Here is a 16,274-nt window from a genome sequence, read left to right on the forward strand (position 1 = left end):
GGTTACATTAAAATCTACTGGTTTCCTTTGCATGTTTAATAGCTCTTTTATCTGTGTGTGATTTTCTAAGATTGTACCTTATCTCTGGTGGGTCACTGACTTCTGCATCTTTGAAACATTGATATATTTCTTTACTATAATGAAAAGTCCCATAGTTAATATTAACACTGATATTATCATTGATCTCATCAAAAGTTCGTTTAGTGGTGGGACACTATCAAAGCCACACTGTCAAATTTCCAACCTTTTGGTTTTTGCTCAAGAGCTTGCATTTTATCATGGGCAACACTCTGGGCTGTTTTCCTTGAAGACAAGCTCATGGCATTTGTTTTCAAGGAAACGTCTGCCAAACACTCAAATCTGAATAACCAAAGAGGGGGAGGCAGTTGTTCCTTCAAGTGAAAACAATGCTCCATGAAAAACAGTGCTTTGTGTTGCACAACTCAGATAATTGCACATGCTAGCGACACTGCTCCCTCTCCAGGTAGTTCTAGTCCTTCTATACCAAGGTGGCCTGTCTCACAGTCCATCACAGAGAGTATTAGAAAGGTCACAGCTGGGCCTCCCTGGTGGCACAGGGGTTAAGTCTCAGCACTATCAAACTAGGGCCAGCCACTGCAGCACAAGTTCGATCCCAGGCCAGGGAGGTGAGCCACATGGCACAGCAGACCTCGCCTGTCTCCTCAGCAATGTATACCAGTCAGTCCATCTGTTCTGCTCCCCTCTCTGTCTGGTGAATCCTCTCACTGCCACCCCACACCTCTGGCCTACACCCCAGTTTAGTGTGCATAAATAAATAAATCTGAAGGGAAGGAGGCAGGGCGGGAGGGCCATGGGCCAAAGCTTAATAGAGGCACTAATTTCACTGGTTCCTTAAGGAGAGCCTTACGTAAGACTATCAAATAGAGCTGCCTTTATTTGTTTTGTTGTTGTTTTACTCAGTGCCCACGCTCCCCCCCCGCCCCCCCAGTCTGGCACCTTGACTTCCCATAAGGCACAGGAAGTTTTATTCAACATCTCTTTAGCCTCCTTGCACAGCCAAGTTTTTAAAAGCAAACCAAGTGTTTTACTATGATGGTTCGACTCTTGGACTCCTGAAAAGGGTTGGGGGACCACACTTGGAGAGCTGCTGTCTGCTAGGTGAGACCCATGCTCTGGTGGGCCCAGGCAGCTCCACCCCTCACCCCACCCAACCCCCCAAGCATGTGGCTCACCCCTTCTGTCCCTACTGACCGCAGGCAGAGAAGGGGGTCAGCCTGTGGGGAGGGCAGCTGGGTGCCCCTTTGCTACAGCAGCAGGTCTCGAGATATTCTGCTGTTTTCATGCTCTGGACTTTTGCTTGAGTCGTTCACTCGGCCTAGAGCTCCCTTTCCTGTCTGGTGAGCTCCTGTTCATTCTTCTAGCTCAAATATCACCTCCTCCTTGACGCCTTCTCCTCTCCCACTAGGCTCCCCGTGCTCTTTTGCATAAACTGCGTCAGTAGAGTGTAATAAACGATTGAGGCTCACAGAGTCTTTGTCAGTGACCCAGGAACACCCTAACTGAAACTGGGCTTGGTTTATTCAGTCGTTTGGCCTTAGAACTTGTCCTGGATGGATGTGAAGCTACTTACAGTCTTTTTTAAAAGCCTATTTAATGTGAATATCCATGCATTTCACTGCAGCCATAGAAATGTGTTTTATTCTTAGCTGTTGCCACGGGCCCCCAAGGTGCTAGGAGAATAATGATAGACGCCTCATCTATCCTGATGAAATCTGAAGTCCTAGACCCATTTCCCCCGGGAGCTGGGGTATTCCCCTGAGTACCTCTCTCTTTTCTTCACTGTATGGGTGAGGACAGTGACCCAGCCCTAAACAGATGTGTTTGTATTCCCAGATTCCAGCAGAGAGCCTGCTTTAGAACCCCGCCCAGCAGTCTTCAGCATGAGTTGCATTTCTCATTTTCCATAATTCTCTGGTGAATTCCCACACCAATTTTTAAAGAGCAGGTTGGGTCTCAGCATTTCAAGGTAGTGTTCAGGTTACAATCATAGACTGAATGTCTGCCTCTATTATGGCCCCATCCTGAAATCCCACTAGAACTTCTAGAAGAGGCATTTTTAAAAAAACCCACAATGTTGAGAAAACAGGATGGAAAACCACAGCCACAGAAAGGGCAGTGGTAACTAATTTCATAACCTGGGAAAGTCGAGTGTGTGCAAGCCACCGTGGGAGGACCAAGCCCACACGCGGCCACACAGTTCACCTTCCCAAGACACAGGAACTGGCAGCACCTCGGCACAGTTCACCTTCCCAAGACACAGGAGCACCTGGGCGCTGGTGGAGAGGGGGTGGAGTGGGAGAGGCCTGAGAGAGCTCTCTAGGAAGCAATTAGAGATTAGAGCCTGCCCCGCCCCAATTGATCACTCCCCAAACTGGAAGAAATGTGGGAGATCATTCTCAAGGGAGAAAAAACAGCTTTTCTGGGTTGGGGGCTGCCAGGCACCATGAGACATGGTTGTTAAGGAACCGTAAGTAATTTAATGCTGATTGTGGAGACACCTCAGTCTGCACTGCTCCAACCCCCACCACTCAGCTTGGTTCCTAGAACTGTGGCAAGCAACCCCTTACCCTCCAGGGAGGGGCTAGCAGATGGCTTGAAGAAAAGCCTGGAAAACACAGACATACTGGGTTTCCCAGCAAAGAATCACCCAGACCACCTGCTGTGAAGCTCCTGATCACCTTTGTCCATTTCATGGATTGTAGGTAAGGGATGCCTCATCTCCTTGCCAAACCTTGACGGTGGAAGAGAAAGCAAAGAAAGAGGCTAAAAGCAACTTGGAAGAAAGAGACACTAAGGAGGGAGTTTTAAAAATAGCTTCATGTCTTCAGAGAGATAAGAAAAGATTACTGTATCCTTCAACTGAAACCCCAACAGGATACCATTAGAAAGCATTCCAAGATTTAGAAAGCTGAAATGAAAATAATCAATGAGAGAGTTGGGAGATCAAGTCCAGGAAACATTTTAGAAATGAAAACAAGAAGACAGACTGAGAATAGAAAAGAAGAAGAGAGATGGCCTTCCAGACCAGGAGGCTCGGCCTCAGAGGAGCCAGGGGCGCAGAGAAACAGAACTGGAAAACGGAGGAGAAATCGTTCACTGAAATTCCAAGAAATTTTACACTCTCAAATATTATTGAAGACTTCAAAAACCTCACGATGGGTGTTCTGTCTGTTGATACCTATCACATCTGAAATTTAAGTGGAGAAATTTTCAAAACAGAAGAATCAAGAGTGTATTCTCTATAGTTTGCCTCTGGCAAATCCACTGTGCATTCTTAAAAATGACAAGGGGGAGGATAAATAACATTGAGGATGAAAATATTTTTGAACTGGGAAACCCGCTGAGAGAGCCTCAGGGACCCTGGAGCACCAGAGACTGTACTTTGAGAACCACTGTTCTGCCAGCATGGAGTAAACTCCACCAGTATGTCATCGTCATTGTCTTCGTCGTCGTCGTCATCGTTGTCATCGTTGTCGTTGGTACAGGGGAGACAGCCCTCCCTGTGTGTGCTGTGGGTGGCACAGAAGTAGGAAAAGGAGCAGTAGCTGGCTTTGGATCACACCTCCAGAAGTCCTGCACTTCAGCTTTGTGTTCAACCTGCTTCTCTGTTTCTTGAGAAATCCGCCCAGGGCAGAGAGCTGGTGTTCATCCAAGCATCTGCGCCAGCCCACCCCATTTCCTGATCTGGAGGGCTTTAGGACAGCGCTGCTTCTCCCCCAAGCTGGCCACTGCCTCAGAAATGGGGAAAGGTCAGAATATACAAACTGCCTTCAGCAGAGTTAAAGAAAGCACTGAGAGGAGCCACCACCCAGGCCGTGGGTCATGTGACCTCGGGTGGGGCCCTTTCCAAATCAGTTCCTTCTTCTGCTGATCGGGTGTGCAAGTACAGGCTGGTCCCCAGCGATGGCCAGGGGAGCACGCGGCGGTGACATTCACGTCTACAGTCCCTGCAGCGTCTGCGGAGTCTAAGACTCCGTCCCGGGTTTCTGTGGGATTACTGTGAGCACAGCTGCACCACCTGTGGAAATTAGCCTGCTGTGGAGACATTTGATCTCCTGCCCAGAAAACCCCAGGGCCACTGGAGTCATTTGGGATCCTGGAACAGTCAAGAAAACAAACTGGAATCCTAGCACTGTGATGTAACAAAGGAAAAGTAAGCCCACCCCCACATCTCATCTGGATTCTCTTTTTGAATCCGCCACATCAGGTCAATTTAAATCTTAGATGGACTCCATTGAAAAGAACTGATCTGATTCATTCTCATCAAATTTGTTTCTTTGATTCACTTAGCAAGTGTGAATGAGCAGGAGTCTGTCATTCATCGTGTGAGGTACTGAGCATACCGGCATTAATAAAGCGAGATCCCTGCCCTGGGGGGCTCGCTTACCTGTTCCAAATAATTAATTGGCAACACATAAGTATCCAGAGGTTTCACAAACGAAGCCCAACTTCCAGCATGACATGATAAGTAATTTGCCACTGCCCTTCCCTACACACACACACAGGCACACACACACACAGGCACGCACGCACACAGGCAAGCACCCCCCCCCCACGCAAGCACCCACACACGCAAGCACCCACACACGCACGCACCCAACAACGCCTTCCAAGTGTACACATTTGCTATGGCCACCTCCCTGAGGTGCCCTGCCCTGTGTGCCTCTGGCTTTTCAGCCCCTTACATCCAGTTGGAGAGGAAGAAAGATGTGTCAGAAAGTAACCATGTTAAATCCCTCCCTGGAACAGTTGCAAAGTGCTAGGGGAACGTTTAAGGGAGCAGATACTGAAGGCAGCCGTGCACACCAGGAAAGGCCTCCCGGAGCAAGGTCAGGATCAAGTGGAGCCACAAGCCCCACTCTCCCCACGCCCCTCCCCACCCGAAGCCTCAGTTTCCCCATCCACAAAACAGATGATACCAACCTCATGTGCTTATTGGAGAATTAAGCTGTGAGGTTCAGTACAGGCAAGTGCTTAGTATAGAAATGTTAATCATTTTATTAATTTAAGCTTTGCAGCCTGGTGTTATTTGTTTTTATTGTTTTACATCTGTTATGACATGAGCCCCTGGAGAACAGGGGTTCAGATTCTCATCGCTGGTTCTCACAAGGTATGCTTCTCTGAGGGGTGAGAGGAAAGCAGGCAGTGGCAGCCAGAGCCTCCCTCTTTGGTTTCTTTCTTCTGCTCGTTTTCCTTCACATGTTTAGGAGATGATCTCAGCTCTTGTGTTGTTTAACATGCTCAAATATGTACATTAATTCTCTTGGCAAGAACCTTGCCTTTGTTTACACAGTGCCGAGTGCATGCTGGGTAGCAGTGGGGCTGCCTCCCCCTTCGCTGACATGTGGGACCGTTCTTTTTTGAGCAGCCCCCTCCCTCCAAGGCTAGTGCCCCCCTCTCCTCTAGCGTCACATGGTGGTGGCCAAAGGAACACGTCTGCCTTTCCTCAGAGTTCCCGGAACATGCCCGGTGCCACTCCTCTTTCCCTTTGTGTTGGGCATTTTCGCCAACTCCTGGAAGCTGGTTCCAGAAGGGAAGGTGCTAATTATTGTTTAGGATCGATTTTGCACACACACTGCATCTTTTGTGTTGTGAGATTCAGGCAGGAGAATGCTGGCGAATGCGTAGAGATCAGGAAATGGGTCTTTCTCGGGAGGACTCACCCTCTGCGTTCCAGCTGGGTTTCTTCAAAGCGATTCTGACCCAGGGGCTTGGGCACAGTGGTTTATTCGGATCATAATCCCAAGGAAGCACAGGTTGGCTGTGGGCTAGGAAGACATGGAGGGAAGAACAAAGAAAGGTAAAGGCATTTTTGAATGAATCACCACAAGGGCCAACGAGGGCTGTCTCCCATTGGGGATCCTTTGAAGACTGTGGAGAAATAGCTCCAGATTGTTCTGTCAAGTGGTGAGGACCATGGGAACGATATACACCAACACCTTGCCCTCCACGGTGGTTAAGGGCTGCCCCAGGGGTCCTCCAGGGGGTTGCCCCTACAACCCTTGGTGCCAGGTGTCAAGCATGTGCCCTCCGGTACACACTAGTGAGCAGGTGATGCACATGGAGTGCGTGGCACTGGCTGCAGGTCCTTGGGTGTCTTCCTTAGTGGGCCAAGGGGCATGTGGCAGCAACCACAGCTGCTACTTCCCCTTTTGCTTTAGGGTGCAAACTGGGGACAGTGAATCCCACCTCATCATTTTCCCTGGAATGAGCAACGTGTTATTTTCTTCTCTCCCCCCCCCATATTTATTTATTTATACAAACAAGAACTGGAATATAGGCCAGAGGTATGGGGGGTGAGAGGCTTCACCAGAGACAGAGTGGGGAGCAGAACAGGAAGATGCACTGAAATACATGGCTGAGGGGAGCAGTGGACAGGTCAGGAGAGGTCTGCTGTGCCCTGTGGGTCAGCTCCCTGGCTGGGGATCGAACTCGTGCTGCAATAGCTGTGGACAGCTTCATAGTGCTACACTTTAGCCCACTGTGCCACCAGGGAGGGCCTGCAATGTGTTATTTTCAAATGCACTGCTCCTCCCTTCAGTAGGATTAGTCATGGCCATTCCATGGAGGGCAGGTTTGGCCTGGTAAATTGCCTTGGCCGGCTGGGTGACAACTCACATGCCCCTGGTACCCTCCCCCTCCACCCAGCCATAATAAGGTTATTGTGGGCTACAAAATGCACCAGCTTATCAGCCTTGATCCCTGAGTAGAGATGACATCCAGCCAGCCCACAAGAGATAGGTGAAAAGGAAATCTTTGTGGTCATGAGCCGCTGAGAATTGGGAGGTGCTTGTTCCCGCCACATACTTAACCAAAGTTGGCTGACAGAATGAGTGATTTATCTCATTGGTGATATGGGGAGAAGAAACTGGATGGAACTTCTTTAGCTCAGATCCTTGCTTACTCTTTCTTCAGATCTGCTTGACTCTGAAGGGATTTCTGGCTAGCTGTGCGCCACGCAGAAAGAAGCCTATCTCTGTCAGCTCAGTTTGTCATTTTCAGGCTAGGCTGGTGGCTGGTTGAGTCTAATCTCAGCATGGAGGCTCATGGAACTTCCCTTTGGCTGGGCATCTGGTCGCACATTCTAACCTAGTGTTTGTCAGTAAGAATCAAATATTTGGCTTTCTTCTCCATGTATTTCAGGTCTCTAAATGGGTCCCGACTCAAGAAGGGAAGTGTCTTATGTGGGAAGATACTATGTGTTGAACCCCTATAAAGTCTTCCTGCATGGTTCTGACATTGGGCCATAGCATGGCTTTTCCAACTTGACCTCTGTCTGCCTCCCTTTACGGCATCTTCCGTATGTCAGCCACATCTTGTCTGTTAAAATCAATAACAAGCAGGAGTTGAAACTTGATATTTGTGGGTAAAGCACACAGAAGGCAAAATGAGAGGGGTTCTGGCTCTTAAGCACTGTGAAGTCACCAAAGTAGGACTGGGAAATGATGTCTGCTCGCTAGAAAATCATTTTCACCTTGTCTTTTCACTATTCCCCATTTGCTTCTGTCCTCCTTTTTCCCCTTTACTTTTCCTTATCTCTACCTCCTTTGCTCTTTTCCATAAAATCTAAAATAAAAAATGTTCTGGTTTTAGCCAGACATGGATTTTTCATTCATTCAATCATTACTTATGAAGCATCTCAATATACCAGGCTGGTTGAAAGGAGGGATCAGAGATCTCATTCTTGTTTTCTTTCCCATCAACATCAAGCTTCGCATATTGTCCAAAAATGTACTTTTCTTGAAAGTGTATCATTTACACACTTTCATTTTCATACATTTTCAAAATAGTCAAGCTTCTGATTGCCCACTTCTGATGCATAACACCTTGAGTATGAAGTAGAAGACTATTTAGATTTTTATTAATCAGGCTAAGTAATAGAGACTGTTGTAACACACACACACACACACACACACCCCTAAACCCTAACCTCAGGGGCTTCATACAATTAAATTTCATTTCCTGCTTATATCTCTCTGTTGTCTGTGGGGTAGCTTTTCTGCAGCTCGCTTCCAGTGGATGACTCAGGCATCCAGGTTCCTTTCTGGGCTGATGTTTCTGTCTTTAGCTCACGGTCTCCAGGGCACTGAGGCTGGAGGACTGGTAGGTTGGCAAGGATATTTGCAAAGGGCAGGTCCGTAAGTGGCCTCTGTCCCTTTCTGTCACTTTTACCTGTATTCCATTGGCCAGAACATTTACCACACATCCCTATCCTAACACCAAAGAGCTGTCTCTCTAGGTTCTCAGGAAGAAGACATGGTGATAAAAAAGAAGAGAAAGGATTGAATTTTAAAAAATACTTTTGCAACCTATGGCTTGAGAGAAAACTTGCTGTGTTTTGAAAGCCTGGTCTCTTTTATCCCCAAAGTCTAAACTCTGCATGACTCTGTTTATGAACTCTATGTCCTACAAAACTGGGAGGTTTTTCCCTCCAGAGTGAGAATCAGCCAGCACCAATCTCATGTCCACTCAGGAGAGATGAGTGCACAGGGACCCAGGAAGGAATAGGGGTGGGAAGCCGAACAGGACAACAAGACAGGAGCTTCCCTGGGGGACCACTGCCTCCTGTGGCCTCCTGGAAGGACCCTCAGGGAGGAGGTTAGAAAGCTGCAGTTTAGTGTGGCAAGTGGAAGAGGAGGTCCCATTTGCAAGTCTCCCCTCCAGCAAGGGTATGAATAGGGATGGCCCCTTAGTCTACACAGCAGAACCTGGGATAACCTCTTTGGGGATTCCCAAGGCCCTGGGGCAATGTGGGAACAGCCAGGGTTTTCTTGACAAAGACTTGAAGCTGATAAGACAGGCTTTCCTGCAGAAGGCCTGGGGAGGCTGTCCTCTGGGTAGATCAACAATGAGGAGTAGACAGGCCAGCCCGGATGGATATGGACAACCAGGAGGTACAGAGGAAGACACTGAGCAGGTGTCAGCTGGGACAAGCAAGGAACACAAGGAAGGCCCCGTGCTTGGGTGACATCTGGGTCCAGTGTGTATGCCCCAGGTAGAATGCAGGATCAAGATAGTTACATTTTGTTCTCTTTTATCTAGGAGATGTATAACGCTCAATCTGAAACACCCGAAAAAGTCCACAAAGACCCCGTGAGACACAGAAGTGGCATTGAATATGAAGATGGGAGTTCTTTTGTCAGTAACCATTCTGTGACCTTGAGCTGCTCACTCACCTTTCTGGATTTCAGTTTTCTCATCAGTAAAATGAAAGGTAATACTACCTTCTTTGTGATGTGCTGTGGACATTAAAGGTAGAAAAAGCAGGCCCTCCCTGGTGGCGCACCAGGTTAAAGCCCAGCACTATGAATCAATCTGCAGCCACTTCAACACAGGTTTGATTCCCGGCCAGGGAGTGACCCACAGGGCACAACAGACCTCTCCTGTTTCCCACTGCTCCTCTCAGCAGTATATTTCAGTAGATCTGGTGTTCTGCTCCCCACTCTGCCTCTGATGAGTCCTCTCGCCCCCTGCACCTCTGGCCTGTACCCCAGTTCTTGTGTGCATAAATAAATAAATCTTAAAAAAAAAAAAGTAGAAAAAGCCTCCAGTTCAGGGCCTGACACATACTGCAGGCTCAGCTAATGTCTGAACCTTTCTGCCTTTCCCTTCTGAGATCATTTCCAATTTCAAACACCAACATTCTTTGCAGAGGAGATGGATACATGAGGTTATGTATACCAGAGCCTGGAGAAGCAGAGAAAATGCCTTCCCCCAGTCTGCAAGGAAGCAATAAAAACCTAGGAAGAGTCTCACCGCAGACAATGAAAACCCGGCTTGGGAGCGGGGGTGGGGGGAGCAGGCAGGGGAGGGCGGTGACTTCACTAAATGAAAAACAACAACTCAATACCCTGCTATCATCCTTCATCAAACTACAGAAATAGAAACCAGACAAACACATTATGTGAAGGGCAAAGGGGTTGCCAAGGTTCTGGCCTATAGGAAAAACCCAGGTTCAATAATACCAGGAGCAGAGGGAGGTAGGGAAGTGAGGTCAAGTCAATAGCGAGGCTGGCCCCATGTCTGGGTTTACAGCCTAATGAGGCTGAAACATCACACGTTCTCCTTGCTGGACTGACGTTCTCATTAGGCTCCCTATCTGCTCGGGATCAGCCAGCCACATGGCAGGAGTCTCTTCCCAACCTGGGGCCTGATAAATTATCAAGGGTATTCTCGCCTTTCTTCTTGGGGAAGAGAAAGCTTTGGAATAGACCATGCTGTCTTCTATTTATATCTACTCTCTTCTCTTTGATTAGAGAGATGATAAATTTGGGAAAGGACTCAGGCCCCAATCACCCTGTCTCTATTTAGAAAAATGCATGGTGAAGCCAGCATGCTAAGATCACTTGCTTTGCTCCTGGTCCTTTTTTTTTTTGTTGTTATTTTTAGTTATTTATGCATATGAGAACTGAGTACAGAGATATAGGGGTGAGAGGATTCACCAGAGACAGAGTGGGGAGCAGAACAGGCACATCTGTTGAAACACACTGCTGTGGGGAGCAGCGGGCAGGTCAGGAGAGTCTGTCGCACCCTGTGGGTCACCTCCCTGGCTGGAGATCCAACTTGTGCTGCAGTGGCCACAGATAGCTGCACTTTAACCCGTTGCACCACCAGGGAGGGTCCTGCTTCGGATCTTTGTTCTTTCAAGGGGATGTGAGGTGGAGGGCTGTGTTCAAGGCTGTTGGAATACGCACATATTTTTGTGTCAAGTTCTGTGTTTGGTGCTGGGGACACAGAAATAAAGTAAAGGATTAAAAAAAGCACTCATGTTCTCAAAGAGCTTGTAAATACAGAGATTTACACCACCAACCTGTCTGGTCGCTGTTGGTAACGAGAATCCTGGGTTAACAATGACTGGTGTGTGAATAGATCTTTCATAAGATCTATTACTCCTAGGGCCCCATCCTGTCCTGTGACTGGGTGCTTGGGCCTACTTACCTGTCTTGGCTCAAGCTGACGCCGACTCCAGCCCTGGGCCTCTGAGCCCTGGCTGAGAGCTATTAGCTCCTTGTTTGAGTTTCTCCCTGTAAACAGTGCTGAACGCCGCCCCCAGTCTTGCAGACACACAAAAATTTGCTCACATTTTATCAGAAACCATGTCCTGGGGAACTCTTCCATCCAGATCAAACACAACACGCTCGGTGAAATTTCTGCTGTCTCCCCCAGGCAGGGGAGCTATAGTTTCTGAGAGGCTCCTATAGCTCTAGACACATAAAATAATCATAGTCATAAGGTTAATAAGAGTAACCGTATAAAAAGCCGGCTACTTATTGTGTCTGCGAGCCAGGTGTGGTGTCAGTGCTTCGCATGCTTTATTTAATGCTCAGAGAACCTGGGGGAGACACCATTATTACCCTCGGCTGCAGACCGTGCCAGGTAGGAGTGGAGTTTGGTAGCATGTAGAAACGTGTCCACAGTGGCTTAACCAAATGGGCACCTTTTTTTTTAATAACCATAAATTACAGGTAGATGGAGCAGGCAGGTAGCTTGGCAAAGCCATCTTAGCACGGAGCTCTGTCGGGACGAGATGAGCTGTCTGCTGTTTTTCTACTCTGTGTTCCAGGCAGGAGCAAGGGCAAAGGGCAGAGGATGAAGGGCAAAGAGCCTTTTCTCCTTGTGGTTTTGAGTTGTTAGTTCCCACATCTCTGTGGTGGATATGTTATGGGGACCCCTTGCCTGCCAGGGAGCCCGAGAATTCTACTACTTTTGGTTTTCTTTTTTTCTTTTTTTTAAGCTGAGGAGATTCTGCTCTGAATATAACTGGGTTTTTGTTAGTAAGGAGGGGGACTGGATACTGGGCTGGGAACTAACAGTACTTGTCACACAAATGAAGAAACTGCCTCTTCGGCGTGCTAAGGATCTTGTCCAAGGTTGGACATATGTTCAAGTCACACTCAAACCCAGGAAATGGGGTGTAAGCTAGAGGTGCAATGGGTGAGAGGATTCACCAGAGACAGAGGGGAGCAGAACGGGCAGATCAACGAAGTACACTGCTCTGCAGGGAGACCTGACAGGTCTGCTGTGCCAAGTGGGTCAGCTCCCTGGCCGGGGATTGAACTCATGCTCCAGTGGCTGGCTATAGCCTGATAGCCCTGAGACATAACCCCTCATACCACGAGAGGCCCCCCAGAGTTCGTGTACTTGACCCCCCTGAGACATGACCCCCTCATTTTGACTATTGCAATTGGTTTTTTTCACTTGTTCGCCTTGTCTTCTCCAGTCTATGATCCCTTTGATACCAGGAATACATGTTATTCATTTTGGTATCCCAGAGTGTTTGCCCACAGCATTGAATGGGTGAATGAATAAATGTTAGCACTTTAGGAGTTTCTGCCGCTAAAAATTCTTTCTAGGTAAATATTCTTTGCCTCTGTCATGTTTTATCACCACTTGTTCCCAAACTAGTAGCTGCAGATGGACATAAAAGAGAAGATCTCCATTTTTGTGTCCCCATGGGGGCCTTTGGCTTCTTCTGTTTATAGCTTTCTATTCTCTCCCCCTAAATGCTTAATGTTTGTTTACGGGTCAGGGTCCAATTTCTCTTTGTTCTGCTTACTCATTCCAACATTCCTATACTGCATCCTCTCTATTTCTTAGGGACAAGTGCTTCTTGAATAACAATAATTTAAGTCACAAGTAGCTCTGGCCTCAAGGCTCATTTCTTGCTGGGTCATGGTGCAGCCCAGGAAGGGCTTAGCATCTTTTAGATTTCAGTATTTTGGCGATGCCAGTGGAGAGGGGTGGTGAACTCTTAAGACATTCATTTAAAAAGTAAATTCTCAGAAAACTAATCACTTATGTCCCCAGTTAAAAAAGTAGTAATTATTTGATAGTCCAGGAAACCATCTGAGCTTTCTTCAGTGCCATAGTGCTTAATCGGGCCTGGTGTGCTGTGGGCTACTGCCAGCTGGGACTGCTGATTTATTAGGGGTTGCCTAATTCAGCACAGGAACAAGCTTGTGGGCACTTGGACTTCCAACTTAGTGGCCCAAAGAGGAGTCATTATTAGCCAACTAGGGGCCTCTCCTTCCAGCCTCATGGACCTTTAGTGAGTAGCTTTTTAAAAATTTAAATATTTATTTATTTATGCATACAGAACTGGGGTACAGGCCAGAGATTCAGGGGTGGTGAGAGGATTCTCCAGAGACAGAGTGGGGAGCAGAACAGGCCGACTAACAAAGTACCTTGCTGAGAGGAGCAGCAGGCTGGTCAGGAGAGGTCTGCTAGCCATGTGAATAACCTCTGGGGCAGGGATGGAACTCATGCTGAAGTGGCTTTAGCTTCTTAGTGCTGTGCTTTAACCCAGTGCACCACCAGGGAGGGCCAGTGAGTAGCTTTTTATCACTAAACAAATTAGATGACAAATGTTTATCACTTACTGAGCAGTTACTTTGTGTTTGGTGCTGTGCTAGGTAGGTACTTGTCTCATTTAATCCTTAGAACAACACTGTGACTATTATTGTCATTTTACAAACAAGGAATGCAAGGCTTAGGGAAAATAAATAATTTACCTAACAAGGTGATTATGCCAAGAAGTGACTTGGGGACCTTGGTCTGCTCTTCTTCACATCAAGTCTCTTTAAATAATTTGCAAGACCATATAGTAGGGCCCTCCCTGGTGGCACAGGGGTTAACGACATACGGCTATCAAGCTATGTCCAGCCACTGCAGCATGAGTTCGCTCATGGCCAGGGAGCTGACCCACATGCTGCAGCAGACCTCCCCTGTCCCACCCACTGCTCCCCTGAGCAATGTATTTCAGTAGATCTGCCTGCTCTGCTCCCCGCTCTGTCTCTGGTGAATCCTCTCAGCCCCCACCCTCGCCTTGCACCTTTGGCCTACACCCGGGTCCTTGTACGCATAAAAAAATTTTAAATAAAATAATAAAAGACCTTATAATAGTGATAATGATATTCTTTAATCTTGACAATGAACTTTTTTTTAACTCATTAAGCTGAGTGAAATGAAAAAAGTAAGAGTAATCATAGCTAATATTTATTAGGTAGTCACCATAGGTCAAACTACTTGAAGTTTTTAATGTCTGTTAGTTCATTTAATCTACACAACAATCCCTCAGGCAGAGACTATTATTATTTTAATTTTCAGAGGAAGAAACTGAGGTATCAAGAGGCTAAGTAGTTTCGCAAGGCACCATGACTGGTAAGTGGCAGAGCTACATATCAGTCTAAATGCCCATCAACGCATGACTGGATAAGAAATGGAGAACTATGAACTTAGTGGAATATTACTCAGCTATTAAAATAGATGAAATAGGCCCTCCCTGGTGGCGCAGCGGGTTAAAGCACAGCACTGAGAAGCTAAACCCACTTCCACATGAGTTCGATTCCCACCTGCCCAGGAGGTGACCACATGGTGTGGCAGACCTCTCCTGACCCGCCCGCCGCCATTCCCCTCAGCAGTGTACTTTGTCAATCTGCCTGTTCTGCTCCCCACTCTGTCTATGGTGAAGCCTCTCGCTGCCCCTGAGCCTCTGGCCTGTACCCCAGTTCTGTATGCACAAATAAATAAATCTTTAAAAAAAAAATAAAATAGATGAAATAGTGCCTTTTGGGATCTATGCTAATTATGCCAAGTGAAAGAAATTAGAAAGTGAAAGATGGTTACCAACTGGTTTCACTCACTTGTAGAAGACAAACAACCAAGGGAAACAAACTGGCAAACACAACAAAAATAACTCTTAGACTCTGAAAAACAGAGTGGCTATAGAGGGTGAGGGGTTATGTGAGCGTGGATTGGCACCAGAGCTTTGGAGGAGGGTGAGGAAGCATGTGTACATGCTGAGGTGTTAAGTTGTACTCCCCAAATTGTAGTTGTGTAAACAGCAAAGGACTAAACTTTCATTAAAAAACAAAACCTGGCTATTTCTATGGATTTACAACAAACACAGCCTACGTGAGTACTCAGCTTCAATATGAGTTCTTCAGTCTCCCAATCTGCACGCTCTGAATCCCTTTTACATAGAAATCCTCAGCTCATCATGGGTCCAACATCATATGGGCAGGAGGTGGTAAAGCCTGGAGTCAGACTAGGATGGTCTGACTCCAAAACTGGAATCTTTACCATTGTACTGTTTCAGCACCAGCCAGGTCAAAGGACAAACTATTGTTCCAAAAAGGACCTTAGAAATCATTTAATTCAGGGTTTCTCAGTCTTAGCGCTAATGACATTTGGGGCTGGATAATGGTTGGGACTCTCTCGTTAATGACAGGATGCTGAGGAACATTCCTGGCTCCAACCTGCTAGATACCAGCAGCAACTGCTGGTTCTAAGAACCAAAAACAAACAAACAAAAAAAAAAAACGTCTCCAGACATTGCCAAATGTCCTGGGGGAGAGAGGAGAGGCTGAAATTACTCCTGTTTATGAACTGATCTACACCATTTCCTCGTTTTACAAATGGGGAGCCGGGATCCAAAGAGATGATACTAGGTGTTTAAATTACCTAGCAGAATCCACTTTACGCCTCATTGTATTCCACAGAAAGTAGGTGCTCCCTTGGTCCTTGCAAACTGGAGAGACGTTGTTGCACAAATATCTGTTAATTGCACGGAGTTGATAAAAGTAGAGTCACAACAAGGCGCAGAGGCAGTAAGAGCTCATGTTCTGGGGTCTGGATCTGCGGCTTCTTAGTGGCAGGACTTGACCAACTTTTGCGTTTATCATCAATGAATCCAAGGTAATGGCATCTATTCTGCCAATCCATCAGCTTTAAAAATGGGTCTGTGAACGCATTGTGCAATCTGTGAAGCTCGCACAGCCAGGTATTATGATGGTGATCAGGAATGTGATAATATCACCTTTGATCACAGTAAAAGCCTCCAGAACTGGGGACAGTAGCCGCCTAGTGTGGTAACCTTCCTGCGCCTTCCAACTCGAGCTCCCCCGTTTTTATCGGGAGAGGAAGCAGGTCAAGAGCCCGATCCCACAGCGTGGCTCCTTCCCTCGTCGACAACCCACGCTGTCAGGTAAGTGAACTCGGGTCAGGGTCACAACCTCAAGCTCTGGCCCGTCCAGCCAGAGCTAGCAGCAACAGCCCTCCGGCTTCTCCAGCGCCGCCCGCCCACGGCCGTGGTCCCGCCCCGAGGGGAGAGACCCCGCCCCCTCCGCGCCGGCTGGCTCTCCCGCGGCGCCCGGTCGCTAGGACCGTCCCTCGCCCCGGCCGGAGATTCCCGAACTTCCCCGATCTCTTCCCGGTCTCCCTCGGGCGTCGGG

The sequence above is a fragment of the Condylura cristata genome, unplaced genomic scaffold (assembly GCF_000260355.1).
Source record: "Condylura cristata isolate star-nosed mole 26May11 unplaced genomic scaffold, ConCri1.0 scaffold00004, whole genome shotgun sequence".
NCBI classification, from domain to species: Eukaryota; Metazoa; Chordata; class Mammalia; order Eulipotyphla; family Talpidae; genus Condylura; species Condylura cristata.